The sequence below is a fragment of the Triturus cristatus genome, chromosome 3_1, assembly GCF_964204655.1.
Source record: "Triturus cristatus chromosome 3_1, aTriCri1.1, whole genome shotgun sequence".
In the NCBI taxonomy this organism is placed as follows: domain Eukaryota; kingdom Metazoa; phylum Chordata; class Amphibia; order Caudata; family Salamandridae; genus Triturus; species Triturus cristatus.
In genome coordinates, this window is record NC_140583.1 from 574933437 (window position 1) to 574956298 (window position 22862).

At 48.3% G+C, this 22862-nt stretch overlaps 1 protein-coding gene across 2 annotated transcripts in view; it reads left to right on the forward strand.

Annotated features, from left to right (window-relative positions):
* Positions 1 to 22862, forward strand: part of CHD2 (chromodomain helicase DNA binding protein 2) — a 1941047-nt gene that overhangs the window by 866766 nt on the left and 1051419 nt on the right. The window lies entirely within an intron of this gene.

Consider the following 22862-nt stretch of genomic DNA (forward strand, 5'->3'; position numbering starts at 1 on the left):
TGCTCTTCCATCTTTTCTGTTAGCTAAAGTAGCATGAGTGTTTCTTCTGCTACACTCTCCATTCCAGTGCCCAATCCTCTTGAGTCATGTCACTCACTTTATTAAAATTCATACTCAGTCAAATTCAAATGAACTTTATTCGGTTTCACAAGGAAAACCATAAAAGTTAAAACGTGCAGATACATAAAAACCAGGTTCAGTAAAAGCACAAGGTAAGATTTAAACCACTTGCACAGTCTCCAAGTTTGATCTGTAAACATAATATGGAGTCATAAAGTGCAATGTGCCATGAAAGACGTAAAGCACACAAATACGTAAAAACTAGATTAATTAAAAACACAGGTTACAATTAAACCACTTGCACAGTACGACCTATAAACATATTATGCAATCATAAAGTGCAATGTACCATGAAAGGCTTCCCTCCCTTGAATATTTAACCTTCTGATGTGAACTGAACCTTTACAACTTGTTAAGATTCCAATTGTTCATACGTTAACTATGCATCCAGGGAGGCTCTGGTTTTCACTGTGGACTTTAAATATCCCACAATGAAGTATAAACAGTCCACTTTTAACAACTGCAAATACAATAGGGCAGGGGGAGCTTGAATAAAATTTGTCTTCTTTAATATAGGAACCAAAAACTTTTTTCGGGGGATTTCATAAAACTTACATATGAACATAAAATGCAGCAAGTCCTATGGAGACTGACCGTCGCAGCCACAGGGTGCTAGCATTTGACCTCTACTGCATCCCTTGGGCCTTGCTAGCAGGAGGTAAAAAAGGTTCATCCGAAACCTGGTTAGTAAAAACCTCTCCTGTATAGTTAGGGACCCCATAAGGTAAGGCTCCGTCTACGGGGTTATTTTGAGCATTAAAAACTTACGGAACACTTGATTTCTGCAACTCCTGATCATCCCTTTCCAATTTCCGTTTGCGTTAAAAAGGCAACTCTAATTGATGCCACATCATTCTTGACAATGGTTTCGGGTATAAAAAATAAATCAACTCGCCCTACCCCGTCCAGACTACTTTTAATGTAATTTAGCCAGAGAATTCGGTTTGCACTCTCTTAAAATCAAATGGTTGAGAGTTAGCTCCTCTTTCAACCAGCACTTCATCCAAAACACGAGAGGGCGTACAGACAAGGTGTCACTGAAAAAGGGGACCCCCAACTCCTCATGGGCCGCTAGGTTAGATAGGCCGTGCGGGACACTCAACATACGCTTCAAAAAGTTGTTCTCGATCACCTGAAGGGGGTCCACAGCGGCATATCCCCAAATTTCGCTTCCATAGCTAGCTACGGCCACACTTTTTGCTTGATAAACTTTTAGCATGGATCCGATCGGTTTCCTCCCTATTTTAGAAGCAAAGTTAAACATTGCTGCATTTACCCTGGACAGGTCCCCCTTTTCCCCAAAATGAGTGGCCCCCATTTTAACTGATCATCCATGAGAACCCCTAAATAAGAAAAGACATTCGTAGAGGGGATTTTGGCAGGGCCAATACTAAATTGAAAACTTTTTTCAGGTCGTTGCCCCACTTGCATTATGATCGATTTTGCATTATTTATTGCCAAATTGCGATCCATCATGAATTTGGAAAATGCATGGAATAGAGTTTGCAATCCTAGTGCGGTCCTGGATAAAAGGACAGCATTGTCCGCATACAGTTATACTGGAATGCCGCGGCTCCCTACACACGGATAGTCTACCCCCGTGGCTCTCAGTACACAGTCCAGATCATTGATATAAAAATTAAATAAAAATGGGGCCAAAATACAGCCTTGCGGTATTCCCCTCTTGATCTCCAGGTCCCTGGTAACCCTAAGATCCTTAGAGAACCTGATGTTAGCCGTGGTAGACTTGTGCAAATCCTCTAGAAAGTTAACAACGCTGTTGTCCACCCCCATTGCCCTCATGGACTGCCACAATTTGACCCTGTTGACACAATCAAAAGCAGAAGACAAGTCAATGAAGGCAAGGTAAACAGTACTGGGGCGGGCAAGTGTGTATTTGCTCATTAATATAGAAAGGTTGAGGCACCGGGCAACCGTTGATCTCCCCGGTCGAAATCCAAACCGGACATCTGACAAAATCTTATGTTCCTCCGCCCAGGTGGATAATCTCACCAGGAGAATACGACCTACAACCTTAACCACTGAGTCAAAGAGGGAGATAGGCCCATAATAAGAAGTGCTACTCCTATCGCCCTTCTTAAAAACAGGGACTATAGTGGAAGTGGCCCAGGACTGCGGGCAACCGTTCCTTGTGGCTGCGTTAAACACAGTCACAAGTACCGGTGCCCAGAAAGAGGGCTCGGACTTAAACAGATCCGGAGGAATGCCATCTGGGCCCGGCGCTTTGTCAGTAGATAGCCCCGCAATGCCAATCTCCATCTTGCCTTGTTCGAAAATCATTACCGGGACATTTGAATCCCGATCATCTTGGCAAGGGTGATCCGTTGGGCTACCAAACATTGATTTAAAATGGAGCACCCATTCCTCCTCGGTGATATGCGCATCTAGGGTGCCCCCGCCCCCCACTAGCTGTTCACAAAGAGGGCTGTTTACGATGCTCCACAACCTGGAGCTATTTCTGAGGGTACTTGAGTCGATCAACTCCCTCCAAGCCTCCCCTTTCAGAACACCCTTCCGTCTGGCCAGGGATAATTTACACTCTTTACGGCGAGTGCACACCAGGGTTTGATTTCTTGGTTTGACAGCCAGGGCTTCCCTCAAATTTTTCGCAGTCCGGGAACAAGACGCGTCAAACCATCTGGGGCCGGATCTAACCGTTCTACCTGCCGGAATACTTAAAATTTCACCAACTTTATGGGCTATAAATTCAGAGGCACCAATTACCTCGTCTGGGGAAGAACCTGCCGCAGTGCAGCATGCTAACTCAAGTGCACAGGATTCCTTTACTGCCCGGTCAAATTTATCTGGGGAAACCTTGGACCATTTCAGACGTCGGTTGCCATCCGTGGGTCTAAGTGTACCCCTGATTGCTACATCACCAATACGTGTTGACAATGGACCCTTCATGGAAACCAAGAGGGGGTTATGATCACTATGTACACTCTCAGCAATGTTAAAGCCACAAAATAAAGATTGTAAAGAGGAAGAGATTAAAATAAAGTCAATGAATGACCCCCTACCTCTTCCTTTAAAGGTTGGAACAGGGAATAAGGTATGCGGGCAGTTAGGGACATAATGGACATCATATCAAATTCATATAGCAAGTTATTCAACAATTCCCCCTGAGCAAGATGTTCAAAGTGAAACCCCTTAATTCGCGGACAACCCATTTCAGATATAAAGGATGACATTGGATGTTGAAATCACCAAAAACCATAAGGTTATGTAAGATAGAGTCAAATGACTGGTTAATAAATGTACCAGGGAGGTGATGTTACAGGCACCGGGTAAGTAAGGCACAGAGTTGTAAAAGTTGATAAGACCCCAACTGGTATCTCCCTTTTTTAGTGTTAGTGCCAATATTCCCGGGCATGAAGATGGCACAACCCGGATCTGACAATCAACAGCCAAAGAGATATAGGTAACTAAACCACCCTTAGGTCTTCCACTTGACATAGAAATAGCTGGGACAAAGAAAGCCTTGTAGCCCTCCAGGAATAAGTCACAATCCACCACCCATGTTTCTTGAAGGCTGATCACCTGGAATTGCTTCACGAATTGCAACCATAGTTGATCATTGAACTTATTTGCTAACCCTGCAATATCCAGGACAAAAATGTAATAGCTGTTACACTTCGGCTCTCCTCAACTACCTTTAATGAATGCTGCTTCTGAACATCAATCTCATTACCGTGAGACATATAATTACTTAGTCAATCACACTCCTCCATCCCTGTTAATGCAAAGAATCTATTATTTGACTCCAACGAGGGGCAAGCTTCATGCGGACCAGAGGTTATGGATGGTAAGTAGGCTGCAGGAGTGAGCTGTTGCACAGAAGGTGTTTTAGATAACCACCCACCTCGGGGAACTTCCCTATGGGCATTAAATAGTGTTTCCTTTAATAAATCCGGTTTATAGAAAAAGCCCAATGGGAGTGCCCTGATGGCAGATCCTGGTTTAGGGGGACCAGTATCCCTGGACAATATCCTACCCGCAATATGAGGGTTATCAAAGTTAACAATTACGCAATCGCCCCTCGGGGGAGAGACGGAACACTCCCCAGAACTACTACATAAGGAGTGGATTCAGTTGGTAGGTCTGTTACTGGGAGACTCGTTAGCACCTCACTTATCCCCAACCTCCCATCCCTAGAACTGTAGCTAGCACCTGAGCCGTTCCCGGGTACAAGGGTATTTCTTCTTGAGCCTACTGCTGAGTTCTTGTCCCCAGATCCCGGTTCTACAGGCTGCAAAGATAATGAGGTTAGAGGCTGGTCTATGGGATTCAACTGTTTGGTCTGTGACTCGAAGACCCGTACAGGCTTCTGGCCGAGGGCAGCACTAGGTACTCCTAATGGAGGCACCGCCTCCACAGTGTTACGTAACGCTATACTATCCTCCATTTTAGTCAACCTCTCAAAAATGGGGCTCAATTTAAGGTCGAACAATTTGGACATTACTGACTGAAATGCGATCAACGCCCCAGAGAAATCCAAAGTAGGAGGAATGGGAGGGGATTTGGGTCAGATGCGGGGGTTTTGTATGCCAAATTGGGTTTCGCTTTCTTCGTTTTACCCCCAGTATCTTGAATTTTCCTTTTGATGCCAAGACCCTTCTGCGAAATCTCATCCGTTGCCGGAATTACCCCTACACTTAGATAAGCGGAGGGAGGTATCAACGTATTACTGCTCAGACAAGAGCCATTTCCCTGACTCTATGTAATCGCCACCCTCCCTATTATGTGTTACAATAACAGATGATAGTGGCATCGGCAGTAGAATTCGGCTAGAGTCAGCAGGTGATGTGCTCGGAGGCCCCATACCACTTTGTAAGTTCAAATGAGGTCCAGGGCGGCTGGCCACTCCTACGGGTTTGTTGGTACCACCCTCCTTAGACATATCCAACACACAAGAGTCTGTGGAGGGAAAATAGGAGGGGGTACTAGGAGACCTCGAGATGCGTCTATTCACCATCTCAATCTCCTTGTCCAGCACAGAGGCGGCCCTTTGTAGAATAGAGTCCATAGTGGAGACAGATGAGGCCGATGAGGCAGCACCCGCCTTCCCCTTCACCAGGGCAGTAGCAGGAGTGGTCAATGTATTTATTTTATTTTATTTAATGCGTTTTTATATAGCGCGGACTTTACCCGAAGGTGTCAGAGCGCTTCACAATAGGAGCAGTAATAATACATAAGGAGAAAAATTACAAGTGAGCATGTTACAAAATCAAACGTTACGTTACATGAGGCAATAGTGACAATTGTGCAAGTATCAGGAGCAAACAAAATACAAGAGGTAGCAAACAATACGTTACAAAAGGAAAAAGTGGCGTGTGCAGGTTACAAGAGCATACAAAGTACACAGAGGTAAAAAGTTGCAATAAATGGCAGACACTCAAAACACTAAAACAAAAGTTACGTTACATGAGGCAGTGGTGGCCGTTGTGCATGTATCAAAAGCAAACAAAATGCAAGAGGTAGCAAACGATACGTTACAAAAGGAAAGGTGACGTGTGCATGTTACAAAAGAGTACAAAGTACAAGTAGAGGTATAATACTGCACTAAATGGCAGACACTCAAAACACAAAAACACACTGGGAAGGCACTTCTATAGGCATGGAGAACAGAATTTCCTATAATGGAAGGACTTCCTTCAGAAAATAGAGGGTGTGAATTGAATTTGGAAGTGTCTTTGAAGGAGGAGAGCTTTGAGGTCAGTTTTGAAGGCCTGGGAAGAGGTGGTGGTCCGGAGCTGAGGCGGAAGTGAGTTCCAGATTCTCACCGCGTTGCCTGAAAAGGATTGGGCCATCGATCTTTCCTTCTTGAAAGTGGGAGGTTCAAGCAATACATTTTCAGCATTACGTGATGGTCTGGAGCCTCCATAGAGTTTCAGTTTATTCGCCAGGTAGCGAGGGGAGGAGGAGTGCAAGGCTTTGTGGGTGATACAGGCAGTCTTGTAGATAGATCTTGCCTCTATGGGAAGCCAACGGAGGGTGGATAAAATGGGTGTGATGTGGTCGCTTCTTTTGGCCCCATAAATGAAACGAGCTGCTGAATGGAGAACAGACTTCAGGGGGGACAGGTGGGTTTTGGATAGGCCAGCAAGAAGAGAATTGCAGTAGTCCAATCTGGAGAGAACCAGCGGTTGGACCAGGGTTTTAAGGTCGTGCTCCGGGAAGAAGCGACAAATCCTCCAAAGAAGGCGCAGTTGGTATCGAGCAGACTTTGCAATGGAATCGATGTGGGAGAGTAGATTGAGTTTTTTGTCGAGTATGACACCAAGGGATTTTGCGCTCTCGACAATGATGGGTTTATTGTTCAGTAGATTAATCTGAACCCTTCCATCCTTGTTTGCACTGGGGGAGGAGAAAGTGAGGAGGAGAGGAGGAGGAATTCAGTTTTGGAGGGATTCAGGATCAGTTGATGAGTTATCATCCAGTTTTGAATGGAGTCGAGAGTAGAGCCTAGGAAGGAGAGATCGTGATTGGAGGCCACCTTAAGGTAGATTTGAGTGTCGTCTGCATATAGATGATAGTGGATCCCGGATTTAGTCAGGAGATTTCCCAACGGTTCTAAATAGAGATTGAACAGTTTGGGTGCAAGTATAGAGCCTTGAGGGACACCTTGACTGACCGCTAAAGGAGATGAAAGACTGTTTGCTATTTTGATCATTTGGGATCTATCAGAGAGGAAGGAGGCAAACCATTTGAGCACAGTGCCCTCCATGCCCATTCTCTGTTGAAGAGTGTTAAGGAGAGTGTTGTGATTGACAGTGTCAAAGGCTGCAGAAAGGTCAAGAAGAATTAGAAGACAAGACTCCCCTGAATCGAGTATCCGCAGCGCGTCATCAATCACTAGCAGCAGGGCTGTTTCAGTGCTGCAGTTTTGAATGAAGCCGGACTGGAAATTGTCAAGAAGATCATTGTCCTTGATATGGCGAGAGAGTTGTTTCGCTACACATTTTTCTGTGATTTTCGCAAGAAAGGGTAGGTTAGTGATGGGACGGTAGTTGTTGAGGTCGTTCGCATCAGCAGTGGGTTTTTTAAGCAGAGGGGTGACCTGCCCAGTTTTGAAGGAAACAGGAAGGGAGCCTTGACTGAGGGAGAGATTGACCAGAGTGGTCCAATAGGAAAGAGGATGGGTATAGAAGTCAATGGCAATGGCACTAGGGATGGGGTCAAGAAAATGGTTAGAGGGCTTTGTATCGAGGATGCATTTAAGGAGGGCATCATCAGAGATGGGGTCAAAGTTTTGCCAAATGGTTAAGGATTTGCGCTCCTCTGTAGGGGTAGGATGAATGACCTGATCTACAAGTGATTTCACCTTTTCGTCAAAGAATATAGCGAATTCCACTGCTTTCTTTGTGGAATCCTCCAATTTGGAGGTTGGGGAGAACTGTTTGGGTTCTTGATGAGGTCGAATAGTTTTTTGGGTCTATTTTTGGCTGAGTCAAGGAGGGATTTGAAGTGCGACGCTTTTCCAAGGAAGATGTGCTTGTGGTACTTGGATCTTGCTGAACGAAGCGTGGCCAAATTTTCGGTGGAGGGCGCTTGTCTCCATTGTTTCTCAAGGACTCTTAGGTACTTCCTTTCTTCATAGAGGGATTTGTTAAACCAAGGTGCTGAGGGAGTGGGCCTTTTCTTTTTGCTTTGGAGAGGAGCGACATTATTGATTTCGACTGCAAGGACTGTAAGGCATTGGGAGGTGAGTTTGTTAACATCTAGGTCCGGGTCTAGCCTTGGTAGTGATAGCAAGGCAGAATCACAGAGGGTACTGAGGTCAATATTTTTAGTGTCACAGAACCAGGAAGTAGCCCTCTTAGGCTGGACAAGAGTTATAAGTGTGATAGGTGAAGAGAAAATGGGATGAGGAGGTGGTCAGACCAGTCTACATGAATAGGGGTAGCGATGGTCAGCAAGCCTGCTTTAGAAATAACAAGGTCCAGGGTTGAGCCCTTAGAGTGTGTTGTTTCAGTGCAGTGTTGGATAAGATCGTTTGCAGAGAGGAAGGTGGCCAGCAAATTCGCATAGGTGTCTTGAGGAAGCCCCAGTGGACATTGAAGTCACCCACGAAGATCTAATTGTCACTTTGCGAGTATTGGTCACTGATGCAGTCCGTGAGTTCCTCCATAAACGAAGGGCTGCTACCAGGCGGGTGGTAGATAACATGGAATCTGAGAGGTGAGCGGTGGTGCAATTGAAGCTCAAGAGATAGGCATTCAAAAGTGTGGAAGGAGCTGTTAGGAAGAGCCTTAAGTTGAAGGGAGTTTCTAAAGATGACTGCCACACCTCCCCCAACTTTGTCAATTCTGTCATTTCTAAGTATAGAATAGCCTGTAGGTACAAGGAGATCAAACATAGAGTGAGAGGTATCGTTGAACCAGGTCTCTGTGAGGAAGAGCATGTCAATATTGTGCAAGTTGATGGTATCGGAGATTTCAAGTTTGTGTTTTATTGCAGATCTGCAGTTGTGGAGCATACAGCGCAGCTCTCTCGCGACTGTTTTGGTGACGGGGGCACTTGGGCTATGAGGGGTGATGGGGATATTGTACTTATATGAGGGCGCTCGGGAGGGTTTAGGTGGATGAGTGGTTCTGACAGAGGAGATGGCCGGAGTAGTGTAGATAACAGGGTTACTGGGAAGTGGAAGAAGGGTGGTGTTTGAGTGCTTGTGTGAATTTGCAGACGACAGGCTATGCTTAGCTATTATGGGGTGTGGGGGCGAGGTGCATCTCGTGGGAGGGTGAGTGTTTTCCAAAGGAATTGAGGGGTATGGAAAAGTCGAGATCTTGGAGCTTAAAACTAAAATGGTAGCTTCAAGTTGGGAGATGGAGGTGAATAGAGAGCCTAGCTTATTTTCCAGAGAGAGTAAGGCAGAGCACGGCATGTTTGGTGGCTCGATGGAATCAGGAGGGGGTGCACTTGGCGGTGGATTGCAAGGAGACGTTGGGGAACGGGAGGGGAGTAGGGGAAATAGGGTTCAGAGGTGGGGAAAGGTTTTGGATGAGAGCAGGAGTTGGTGCACCAGGGGTGGGAGGAGAGTTGTCGTTGTTAGCGTTTCATGAAGGATAGGAGTTAAGGACAAAATTAGGGGGCGATAGGAGAGGAGTGAGGCGGTGGGGCGGAAGGAGAGGGGAGGAGTGTGTGGGGTCATAGGGATGAAGGAGTTTTGGGAGGAAGAGAGGGGAGGGGGTTGGAGAGGCCCTGGCAGCTAGGTGAGGTGGCTGTGAGGGAGCGGGTATCAGGCAGAGTGGGGGGGATTGGGAGATAGGGAAGTTGAAGAAAGGAAGTGGTTCTGATCGGTCCGAGGGAGGGAAAGGGTTACCAGGGGGGGAAAGGGGGTAGCACAGCATTGCTGGAGGAGTGTGGGGAAGGAGCGAGATGGAATGTATTTGTGGGGAAATCGGGGTACATAGTGAGGGGAGGATGGGGAGGAAAAGCAGAGAGGAGGAGGGAATAAGGGGAACGTAAGGAAAGTTAACTAGGGGAGAAGGCTGGAGGAGAGGTGGTCTAAGGAGGGGGGTGGCGGGTAGGGATAGGGGGGAGGAGATGAGAATGGAGTGCCGGGACGGTGCAGAATGGACGAGGAGCGTGTTAGCTAGAGGTAAGGCTGAAGTAAAGAGGGGGGGTGCATACTATGAGGGGGGAAGAATGGGAGGGGAGGGAAGAAGGTCGACCTGTGCCTCCCAAGGGTGCAGCCTATTGGAGAGTGGGGGGGTCAAGGGAGGAGAAAGGGAGTAATTGGTGGAGCTAGATGAAGAGTCAAGGGATAGCCCGGTCGCAGGGGAGGGGAGTAGGGAAGGGAAGAGGTGGTCAAAGAGAGAGAGACAGGTGTCTTTGGCTTGGATCATGACAGTACCGTTGTTATAGAGTGAGATAGTGAGGGAGCCGTTGAAACCCGCAGAGGGGGACATTTTTAGCTGTTTCCCATGAGGGATAGAGGAGGAGGAGGTGACGTTAAGGGAGTTGTAAAAGCTGGTAGACCAAGAGGGTATCTCGTGCGTGAAAAAAATGAGATCGTTTTTAAGCCTCCCATAACGACCATTGTAAAACTGATCAACAAACAGGGAATCAGGGAAACATTCAATGGTGTTATGCTTGAAACGTTTTGCTGCAGCTTTAGTCAGGTTAGAAGGGTAAATGATTTTGTAGCAATTAATTCCAGACTTAATTCGAGTGGTGGCCATGTTGGGAAATTGTGGAGGAGGAGGGTGGTGGGGATAAGGGAAGGGTGTTACTAGGAAAGCGGTGGTGAGGAGAAGTATGAGGACAAGAATGGGGCACATAATCCTGACGTCGGGTGAAGGGAACTGATCTATTGTGGAGACAGGAAAGTGAGGCGATTAGGAACAGGTTGTTACTTCAGAACAGGGCTGATTCAACAAGATAGGACTGAAGATGGAGTGGTGTAAGAGGAAAATCACTGTACTTATCATCATCCTGAGACATAAACCACATTAAGCACAGCATCACAATAGGCCCCAAACGCAATGTACGTCCAAAATCTCAACAGTCTAATATTAGACACTTACCTCCTAAGTATTTCCAACATTAGGGGCAAAAAGCACAGGGTGGAACATAATTTCACTAGCATAAACCAAAGTATGCAAGACAACCTCAAAATCATAAAAGCACAATTTAGTGGTAGCCAGAACAGGGTCCGAAAATCAAACTACATGAAATACATTTCCTAGCACAACAAATACACATGGGGCCTGGCGCCCTACAAGCCTCCCGGTCCCCCTGGTCAACTGGCCAACTCAAAGGGGCTCAAATGCCCTGTGTCCAGAATGTCGGGGCTGCTGCCAATGTAGCGAAAGACCAGGGTGCGTACTTGCACAAATCTAAACGTTGCAGCTGGCACTAAGTGCTGCACAGCTGTGAAGAAATGGGGAAAGGAGTGCATCTCACTCCTAACTCAGACAGAGCTACCCCCAAATACCCTAAGAGTCTAGAGGAGGACAACTTTCGTCAGTTCACCCGTTGGGAGAGGATTTATCTGCCCTTATTGTCCCTTCAGGGCCCCAGACTTGTGGTTGCTCCTTCCCTACTGCACATTAATTACCTTGCACGCCGTCTCTGTCACCTGTGAATAAGTGGTGGGTAGACCGATACGCAGCAGTGGTTGCCACTGCTGGGGGGAAGCCTGTGGTGCACACCTCTTGCTGCCCCTGTCCCCACTTACTGCTCTTATCCGTGCGTCATGGGTGTGGTTGCAGGTGTTAGGAGGTCTCAGGTAGGAGGGTTCAGAAATGGAGGCTTGCTGTGATGCCCTTACTGCATGTGTGACGGCGGGTTCATCGCTATTGTGGTCTTGTGGGTTTCGCTATCACCTCCTTTGTCCTCCCTGCTGAAAGCGGATCGACAGGCTCAGTGCCATTTTGCGCCGCTGCAGGTTACTCCTTCCTTCTCTTTTTTCCTTTGCACTTTTGTCGGTGGGAAAGGTGGTCCTCCCCTGGACCTCGGGTGTGATGGTTCTGGCTTGGTATGCCCTGGTCCCAGTCTCCGATTTTAGGCGTCTTACTCGGGCTCACTTGTTCTCCTGCACCAGAGGGGAGCCTGCTCTCGCGTTGCAGACTTCTGCTACCGCCGTCTGCTACCTGCTGCCTCCCGCTACTGCTCCATATATCCCGCCGCTCCGGGTGTGATTACAGGCACCAGGGGGGTATGGTTGGCTCTGGCGGTTTTCAGCTGTGCACCGTCGCCGCTACTGTGCCAGTACCAGTGACTCACCGTCCTCCGTAGCTCACAGTTCTCGCTGCCTCCCGCTACTGCTCCCACCTATGCGCCGTACCCCTTGCTGCTCCGGGTACATTTGCAGGTGCCAAGGGGTACGGTCAGAGTCTGGTGGTTTTTGCTGCACTCCGTCGCCGTTTCTGTGCCCGTGACTTCGTAGCTCGCAGTTCTCACTTTCACTTCCTTTGTCTTAGGAATTGCAGATCGCTGGGCTCCATGCCATTGTGTCCCTGCTTGGTTTCGCTTTCGCGCTCTACTCCTTTTAATTAGCTCCTTATTTATGCAATGGTGGAGGACACTCCGTTCGTCTGCTATTAGCACGGGAGTCTCTGGCCACAGCCCGTATTGCCCGTGCGCCTGTTTGGGGGTTACACAGGGGTGCTGACTCTTATACCCGCTGCGTTGGTACGGTGGTGGTGGACGTCTCTCGACCCGGCTGACACTCCCCTTTCCTGCCTGGGCAGGGCTGGTATGCACCGCTTCTTTGCGAGGGCGCTGGAGCTGTCTTTGCAGTGTCTGTAATTACAGCGCCAATGCTTGTTTGTATCCTCTTCTCACAGCCAGGAGTATTCATACATGCCAACACTCCCGATTCAGGCGTGAGACTACCGATTTGAAGTCTAGTCTCCCGCCTCCCGATTCCTGCAAGCAAAAACCCGATTCCTCGGGGTTGCAGCTGACAGGGCTTGGTAATGTGTAACGTGCTAATTCTTCCAGCAATAGTCAGAATGGCGATGCAGGGGCTCTAGAAGGGGTGAAAAACCAACAAAGCCCCATTAACAACCGAATGGTCTTTAAAACACCTGTGAAGTGGGGGGGGGCGGCTGTGTGTGTGCCCGGAAGCTGTTTAAGCCCGGGCTGACGGGGGAGGGGGGGTGTATGCACTGACCGCAACCTGCCAGGCCAGTGCACAACTCTTGCATCCCCCTCTTTCTCTGCCTGCCATTGCGCTCCATGCTTCTGAAAGGTGATAAAAAAAACACGTGAATTTGCTTTCAAATGTCCGATCCTGCAGCAGCACACTTCCAAAGTCCATACATGACAGAAACCCGATTGAAGGCCCAATTCTCCCGATTTTTCTTTCTTTTTTTTTAAATCTCCCACTTTGCTCTTCTGAAATGTTGGCATGTATGGGAGTATTGTACTGTTCGTGGCAGAGCTGCAGCTGTGAGAGGGTAAAATATCTGCCATCGGAAGCGCTCTTTGGGGTCTGTTTTCTGTTGTGTACACGTGCATCATCTAGAAGGCTAGTGCACTGTCAAGGGAGCGCCCCCCCCCCCACAGCCGATATATGTATCTTTGGGCCTAACCAGGCGCGCAACACCCATTGGACTCAAAGGGCTTCAGCCCCCCCGTCGCGTGTGGCAGCCCGGGATGAGACACCTTCCCGGCAGTGGCGTAACGAAACTTGAGGGGGCCCCCCTGCAAAGTACATGGAGGGGGCCCCCCATTCTCCTCGCCAGTCAAGAGCCCTCAGGCCAGCGACCCGCCATTATGCAGGGGCTCACCCCAGCCATAAAAAAAGGATTCTGGTTCCTCTATTGGTCACATCCGCCCTCTCATCGAGCGATTTACATACATCAGTAAATGCTGCTGCGCCCTCCAGCAAAGTTACATAACACTGCCTCCAGCCGGCCCACCAAACACATCCTCCTACTTGATGACTCACCTTCAAGCGAAGCCCTCTCTGTTAACCACCTCCAAACGCAGATCACTTCCGTCGTGCCTGCTACTAACTCATCCATTACACTCTACCCTCACCCCTATGAAACCCGCAATTATGCTTTTCTGCCCGCCTTTAAAACCACCCCTCGGATGTCACTGCAAACCTGTGACCGCCGCCTACTGCTCCCCTGTCCATCACCCACAGAAAGACTGATGACCGGTCACCATCTAACCACTGCCTACCAGTAAAGACAGAGCCTTTCAGCTGTTGGCCTCCCCAATGCCACTATGGAAGTTTTAAAAATGTTGAACAATCTCTGCAACTGACCACCTCAAAACATTTCTTCCTGCTAGCCTATACGGCATCAAAGCCGTTCCTGCTACTTTTCATCCTCTGCATGATGCACACAATAATATCAAATGTACAAAGGGTCAGATTTTTGTTTCCTCACACCAACATTAATTTACACTATGTACCCCACTAAACCATACCTGCTGTCAAAGGCAAACCAGATCCCATATGTAGCACCAGTCAACAAGTACCCCAAGGACAAACACCAGAGAGAATGAGCGATTCATGAATTAAACCTACAATGACAACGTAGCATTTCCCCACCAACTGTCATCCCAGCGAAGTCTGCAACCGCACAGTAGCCATCAATACCAGCAACGTCTAAAGCACATTTCCACTTCCTTTCTTTGGCAGCTCCTGATACATATACGTATGCCTTCTGGGCGCCATCTACCACAGACCACAGCATTCTTTGTGTCCCTAAGACTAACCGAATGCTGTCGGTGAACGCTTCTCTTCCCCCTTCCTTACTAATAACTAATTGAGGATAACGAAAAAAATATATAGTATTTTCTCATGCAAATAGCGTATCAAGCACTTGCTGCCCACAGTCCTCACCAGATACACACAAATCAATATTCTGCTATCGCACCATCCTGTCACCCCTATTATTATCTGAAGATATTTTTTTATCCCTTCCTTGAACTGGGAAAAGCAATACTTTGCACAAAAACAAGTCCCTTTAAATCCGTTGCTACTTACAGACTCGCAAAGCACTTCCTTGTTTTACTAACTGTTGTAAAGCAAACGGATAACTCATTCTAGGATTGGGATTATTGTTTAGAGGTGTGGAAGTTAATACTGAGAAATAGGATGATTTTTTGTATACACTCGTTCTTCCCTGCATGCGCACACAAAGCAACATTACAATTTAGCTAAACAAATAGTTCAGAAATGTACCGGAAGGTAAAGAAACAGCCCAAATAATTTTTACAAAGAAAAATAGACAATCGTCAACTTTATACCCCATGACATAAAAGCCTTAGCGTGCACAGCTTGCTCAAATCCACGCTACCTAATTCTACCAAACTCAGCACATTTGAACATCTCATAATTCCATGCCACACAATTCAACTATAAATAATTTAACCCTACATTCCATACCACATAATTACAATCCTAAAAATGAAAAAACATATATTTCTACTTCACTCCATACCACATAAGTCCACATCACATAATAACATTCCACACAACTTAATAGCACTCCAAACCACATAATTACACTCCACACAACAAAATTTAAGTATACATAATTCCACTTCAACCTATATAATTATACGTCACACAACATATTTACACTCAACTTTAAAACACAGAATTACCCTCCACAAAATACAACTCTGCAACATGCTACATAATTCCACTCCGCACAATTATACACCACACCATGCCACATAATTCCACACGTCACAATTCCACAATTCATTCCCACACAATTCATCACACATAATTACTCCACATAATACCACTCAGCACCACATAATTAACCTCCACATAATTATGCTCTCATCCATATTGCAGAAATACACTCCACATAAATATAGTCTATGCCACGTAGCAACATTCCACATACACTCGTTCTTTCCTGCATACGCACAAAAAGAAACATTACAATTTAGCTAAACAAATTAGTCAGAAATGTACCGGAAGGTAAAGAAACAGCCCAAATTATTTTTACAAAGAAAAATAGATAATCGTCAACTTGATACCCCATGACATAAAAGCCTTAGCGTGCACAGCTTGCTGAAATCCACGCTACCTAATTCTACCAAACTCAGCACATTTGAACCTCTCATAATTCCATGCCACACTATTCAACTATAAATAATTTAACCCTACATTCCATACCACATAATTACAATCCTAAATATGAAAAAACATATATTTCTACTTCACTCCATACCTCATAATTCCACATCACATAATAACATTCCACACAACTTAATAGCACTCCAAACCACATAATTACACTCCACACTACACAATTCAAGTACACATAATTCCACTTCAACCTATATAATTATACGTCACACAACATATTTACACGCAACTCCAAAACACAGAATTACCCTCCACAAAATACAACTCTGCAAAATGCTACATAATTCCACTCCGCACAATTATACACCACACCATGCCACATAATTCCACACGTCACAATTCCACAATTCATCCCCACACAATTCATCACACATAATTACTCCACATAATACCACTCAGCACCACATAATTAACCTCCACATAATTATGCTCTCATCCATATTGCATAAATACACTCCACATAAATCCAGTCTGTCACGTAGCAACATTCCACATAACTACACTTCACACCATGCCTCATAATACCACTCAACATAATTTTCACCCACCAGCGAACACTTCCACTTAACACATTTCAACTCTACACATTTCCATTCCACACCACATAATTCAACAACAAACTACATAATTCAAACCAACAACAGAATTACATAACACACCACATACATCCAATCTACACCACAAAATTCCACATCATGCTATAATATTTAACAGCACACCACATAAGTAAACTCCACTACATACTACTCCACAACGCAAAATACCATTCCAGATAATCTCATTCCAAGACACACAATCCCACTCCATGACACACAATCCCACTCCACATAATTCCAGTACACTCAATACCACACAATTACTATCCACATAATTACATTATTTCGCTACACAGATCCAATCCACACAATACAATTCCACAACTAACAATTCCAATCCAAACCACATATGTCCACTTGACACCACACACATTCACTCCACTCCAAGCAGAAAACACATAAGTAAAATACACTGTCCTTTACAATGTCAATAGCTCTAACTCTCACAAATGCGAGACCAATTGCATTGCAAATGCTTGTTTACCTTCCAATGCGACCGAGCAGATCCTGTTCATTTTTTTTATTTTTATTTATTTTATGGAGTTTTATATAGCTCGAACTTGACCCGTATCGGGTATCATAGCGCTTTACATGAGCACCAGTTGCGTTACATGAGGACACATTCATATTTGTTAGGCACAGGTAGATTGTGATTTGCCCAGAATCACAGGATGTTCAGCGTCATTGTTGAAACTCGAACCCAGTTCCCCAGATTCGAGGTCGACCGCCCTAGCCGTTAGGCCAACTCCTCTCCCAAGTATGAGTAAGAATAGGCATAAGAAGGGCTAAGCAGAAGAGCTGAAGTATTTAGATGTAAAAGTAGTGGAAGGTAGGTTCAAGTAGGAGTATGCAGGAGTAAGAGTGCAAGTAGGAGTAGGTAGGACTAAGTTAATGGTAATAAGGGCATTTGGTAAATACGGTAGCAAAAGTAAGAATAGCAGTTAGAAGACGTAATAGGAGTAAGAGGAGAAATGAGTTAGAGCAGGAGGAAATAGGCGTAATAAATTGTAAGTGGAAGCAAGAGTATGTTGGAATAATAAAACGTAAGTGTGGGAACAAATATGAGGTGTAAGAGAAAGGTAAAATTAAGAGGTTACGTAGCACAGTAAGAGGAAGTATGCAACATAGGAGTAGAAACAAAAATCAGCAGTAGGCATAAGTAGGAAAAGTTAGTAAATTAAGTGCAAGATTAATGAAAGTAAGATTGAAAATGACCAAGATGAGAAAAGAAAGACGAAGACAGCAAATCCTTCCATATTCTTCTACGACTCCAGTGCTAACAAAGCATGACATGCTTTTCATTTTATGCACACATCAGATGAAGAGCAAGGACCTTCCATTGAGCACTATTGTAACACGCTTCAGTTGGTAACTTGCGTGCAGCTGAAATAGGTACAATTTATTTGTTTTATAGCGCTCACAAACAGCATAAGCGTGTTTCTTGGCACTATTTCAACAAAAGTTAACACTATGCCACTGGCAGAGGTGCAATTTGTTTTATTAATGGGTTGCACACAGACCGGTCTCTGTGACGTGCTGTTCGACGAAAAAGTGCAAGAAAAGACTTCTTAATACCACGTGAGCAGCACTTCAGAACTGTTTGGATAAAGCTTAGCCGATGCCCGGGAGCCGAATAGTGATTTTTGTGTGTCTCTGGCGCCCAGTAGCAGTGCGTTTACCCCGAGGGCCACATTTGGCATGTTCTGATTTGAACTCACCATTATAGAGAGAATGTAATACTAGGTCATTTATTGTCACATGCAACAAGGGTTGTCAATCCCGGCCCCCTTTCTCTGTAGTCCCCGGCACCTGTTTATGTTTAAAACGTTTTTATTGAAACAAAACAAACCATGGGGGAGGGGGATAGGAGGTTAGGGTACATTTAATACAATCAAAGAAAAAAGGTGCAACTCAAGAGGGTTGGCGATGGATAGCTCGATGGGCCAGGGGAAAAGCACAGTAAATGAAAGGCTAGAAATGCAAACTGTGGAATCCCTGCGTGCATATCCAACACCCCAAATCTGAGCAATGAAAGCCAGCAGCAACTCGACAAAGCACAATCCACCCCCCCCCCATCCCCCCAGTAAAGAAAGGAAGGAAGAAAAAACAATACCCCACCCCCCCCGTCCTATGGTCCCGTGTCAGATTAGTCCTCACCAAGAAGCCCCGCACCCCCCCCCCACCCCCCGGAGGCCCCTGTCTCACATGTGATCTAGTCCGCCGGGATCACCGGCGGCGTCAGCCTGAGAAGCCTAAGATACCTCGGACAGGTGAGCTCCCGGAATTCGGTGGACAGCAGCGCTAGAAAGGGTTGCCACAGCTCTTCAAATTGGTCTATTTCCCCCGCCACCGTGAGCGACAGCTTCTCCATTCCCAGCACATGCCAAAGCCTATGCAACCAACCCGTGATGGAGGGGACAGTGTTGGTGCGCCAGTGGATAAGGATGTTCTGGACCGCAGACCCCAGCGCAATCGCGATCTGCCTGCCCCTGCGGGACTTCAGTGGGTACATTAGGTCATTGGGGAGGCCCAGCAGGACATCCGCCGGGAAGCGCGGCAGCTCTATCCCAAAGTGCTTATCCACCTCGTCCAAAACTTCCTTCCAGTAAGCGGTCAGCACGGGGCAATCCCAAAGAATGTGTGAGAGGGTACCCTCCTGCCCGCAGACCCGCCAGCACCCCTTGTCAGTGTATTTATGCATTTCATACAGTCGCTCCGGGGTGTAATACCAATAAGTGGACACCTTAGTGAAGGTCTCCGTAAGGCCCGTGTGATATGCAGAGTGCCGCGCCCGATACGCAATTTTGTCCCATTCCTTGTGGCTGAGTGTCCTACCCAATTCCCTGTGCCAGCGCTCCCTCCCCGGATTGTAATAGTGAAACGGCGGTACTTGTACAGATCGGTAATTAGCTTAGCGTCGGAGGTCCGGGTAGCCAGCCACCTCTCATACGGTGTAATTTGACGAGCAGCGGTGTCACGCACCTGGGGCTGGAGGGCCCAATGCCGAACCTGCATGTAGCGCAATCTGTCCAGCTGCGACAGGCCGAACTCCTGGCGGAGTTGCTGAAACGGAATCACTCCCTCCGGGCCATAGATCTGGAAGAGCGCCCTGCAGCCCGCCTGCACCCAATGGGAGAAAACTCCCGGCTCCATCCCTGGGGAGAAGTCCGGGTTGCCCGCTATGGGTGTGAACGGCGAAGGGAAGGTGGTGAGGCCCCGAGCCTCACAGACTGCGTCCCACACCCGCAGGGGGACCCGCGTAATAAAAGAAGCGTAAAGGTTAGGGGGGCGGTGCGCGCGGCGCAAGAATGGAACCTCTTGTAAAGTGCGGCCCGCCACTGCCTGGTCTTGAAAGAGCCAGTGTTTGTCGGACTCCCACCTGCTCCACTCCACCAAATATCGCAGCTGTGCCGCCTGAAAGTACTTACGGAGGTCTGGAATACCGAGGCCCCCCGCCTCCGGAGCAAGCGTGGAGAGGACCCTCTTCATTCGTGGCTTGCGGCCCTGCCAGACAAAGCGGGAGATGTCAGCCTGCATTTGTCGTATCCAGCCCACCGGGGGCTGGAGAGGGAGGGCCCGGAAAAGATACAGTATCTGGGGCAACACCGTCATCTTAACCGCCGCGATTCGCCCCAGCCAGGACAGTAGGCCTTTGCTCCAGCGACCAAGCTCCTCCTTGATCTTCCTGCTGAGGGAGGCATAGTTAGCCGTAACCATCTCCGGTAATGTGGGCGCCAGCAGAATCCCCAGGTATGGCACCGTGGAGGAGGACCACTGCATGGGGAAGAGTCGCTGAAGGTCCCTCCTGGTGTCCGCAGCCAGGGACACGTCTAACGCCACCGACTTGCTCATATTCATTTTGAAGCCGGCCACACAGGCAAAGGCGTCTAGTTCCCGGAGGCAAGCAGGCAGCGACCTCCTAGGGTCGTCCAAGGTCAACAGGACATCGTCCGCGTAGAGACTGACAGTGTGGACATACTGGCCCATCCGGACCCCAACCGCATCCGGGTTATCGCGAATCCTCTGAGCAAACGGCTCCATGTAGAGGGCAAACAAGAGCGGCGAGAGGGGGCAGCCCTGCCTCGTGCCGCGTTCGATGGCAAATCCACCGGAGCTGCACCCGTTGACCCGCACCGACGCTGAAGGATGCTTATAACAGTTGAATACCATGGTGCGGAACTTATCCCCGATTCCCAATTTCTTGAGAACCAGCTCGAGATACGGCCAGTGAACTCTGTCGAAGGCCTTCTCCGCGTCGACGGACAGCAACATCCGCTCCCCCGGGATCCGCGAGGCCTTCTCCAGAACATGCGCCACCCGCTTGGTATTGTCAACCGTCTGTCTGCCGGGTACAAAGCCAGCCTGGTCCGCCTCCACCAATCCGGGGAGGTTGTGGACCCAGCCTGGACGCTAGAATCCCTGTATACAACTTGAGGTCGACATTTAAGAGCGAGATGGGTCGATACGAACCGCAGAGGGCCCGGTCCTTCCCAGGTTTCGGAATTACCACGACCGTCGCCCTCAGGAGATCCGGTGGGATGGCTCCCGGTTCGGAAAAGATATTAAATAGCCGAGTAAGGACAGGGGCCACAGCCGTGCAAAAAGTCTTATAAAACAAAGACGTGTACCCGTCCGGGCCCGGGGCCTTACCATGCTTCAGCCGCGCGATAGCGGAAATCACCTCCTCAACATGGATATCCCGCTCCAGGTGGTCCGCCTGAGCCGGATCCAGCACCGGAAGGGTCACCGACTCCAAATAGCCTTCGGCGTCCCGTGGCGAGGAGGGCTCCTCCGCATACAGCGCCTCGTAGAAGCCGCGGAAAGATTCCGCTACCGCAGCGTCCCCGGAGACGACCACCCCGTCCGTGCCCACCAGTTCCCTCACGACGCCACGCTGCTGCGTGACCCGGAGCCGGTGTGCTAGGAGCTTGCCACATTTGTCCCCCCCCAGTGTAGAAGGCGTGTTTCAAGCGCAAGGCGGCATACTCCGCCCTATCAAGATCCAATGCCGACAGGAGCTTCCTCGCAGCCTTCAACTGCCTCCACACCCTTGGCGCCCCCGTGCGGCGGTGGACCTGCTCAAGCTCCCGGACCTGAACGGTCAGCTCGTCCCTCTTCCGTTGCCGCTCCCTATTTTCGGCTGCGGAGATAGAGATAAATTCCCCCCGGAGGACTGCCTTCAATGCCGCCCACTGTGTCGCCTGCGAAGTGTCGGTGTTGCTATTGTGAGTTAGGTAGTCCTGTATGACCTCCCCAATGCGCTGCACTACAGACTTTTTGTGTAAAAGGGTATCCCGGAGGCGCCACACCCCCCGAGAGGGGGAGGCCGCCGGCCACTGGAAAACGCCGGTGACTGGTGAATGGTCAGACAAGGTCAGGACCCCGATGTCCGCCGCCGTGGCAGCGGCATGCATCGGTCCACTCACCAGAAGGTAGTCCAGCCGTGAGTAGGTTCGATGTGCGTGTGAAAAGTAAGAGTAGTCCCTATCCGTGGGGTGCATGGAGCGCCAAAGGTCGTGTAAGTCCATTTCCGCAATCCGGGCCTTCACAGCCTGGGACAGTTCCCCCGTCTGCGGGAAGCGCTGCGCCGATCCCGGCACCTGTTTAGAGGTGGACAGGAAGGAGCCCTCTCTCCTTCCAGCACAGCAAGCAATACCACAGAACAGCGCCAAGACCAACACAAACGGCTCCCGGTAGCTCAGCTCATGTGCCCCGGTAGATGTGAGGCTGTGAGCTGATGAGTAAGAGGTTTAGGAGCAGGGTGAGGAGTTGGCAGCCTACACCAGGGTGGAGCAACAGCACCGAGGCGTCTACAGCAACAGGGGACGGGTCTCCTCAGCTCCGAAGTGTGAGGCCACCACGTAGTAGCCATGCAGCGGCAGCCAATGCTTGTAAAGCAAGTAATCAAGCATTGGCAAAGGTAAAATAAAACCAAGCTAGTGCCAACTAACACGAAGGGTGGGACGGGGAATGGTAAAATTGGGGGCAGGAGGCAGGCCCGGCTCCAGGAATTTTTATTTGGGTGGGCCAAGGGTACATTCGGGTGGGCCACTGCTGGCCCAATTTATCGCTTATATATCTAGCCAGGCCTGCTTCTGGGCTCTCCTTTATCTCTCCTTACTCTTACAAGGCACAGAAAAACGCACTCTTTTCAAAGTCTCTTTCTAAATGTTATCACTCTCAAAAAGTGCTTTTCTTCCATGCAATGTCCCTTTGATGGGAAGAGGAAGTTTCTAAGGTGGGAGTATCAAGCAAGTGACACTACCCGGGCTTCCTCTGTGCGAGCCTTCAGGGAGTAACCCTCTTCATTACTACCTCCACCTGACCTCTGACTCTGCAGCGCACTCTCTTACAGGCTTGATTATCCACTTTTCTACCACCCTTCGTGTAGGCTGCATGCCCCGGTAAGCAATCCCCAAACAAAGCGAACAAACTCACCACGGATCAAATCGATGAATCTTAAATTCCCACAGGGTAGCGCTGTACCCTTTAACCCCGTAACACAGATCACAGAGAGTTGGCCCAGCCTCGCACAGAGGCAGTCCGCG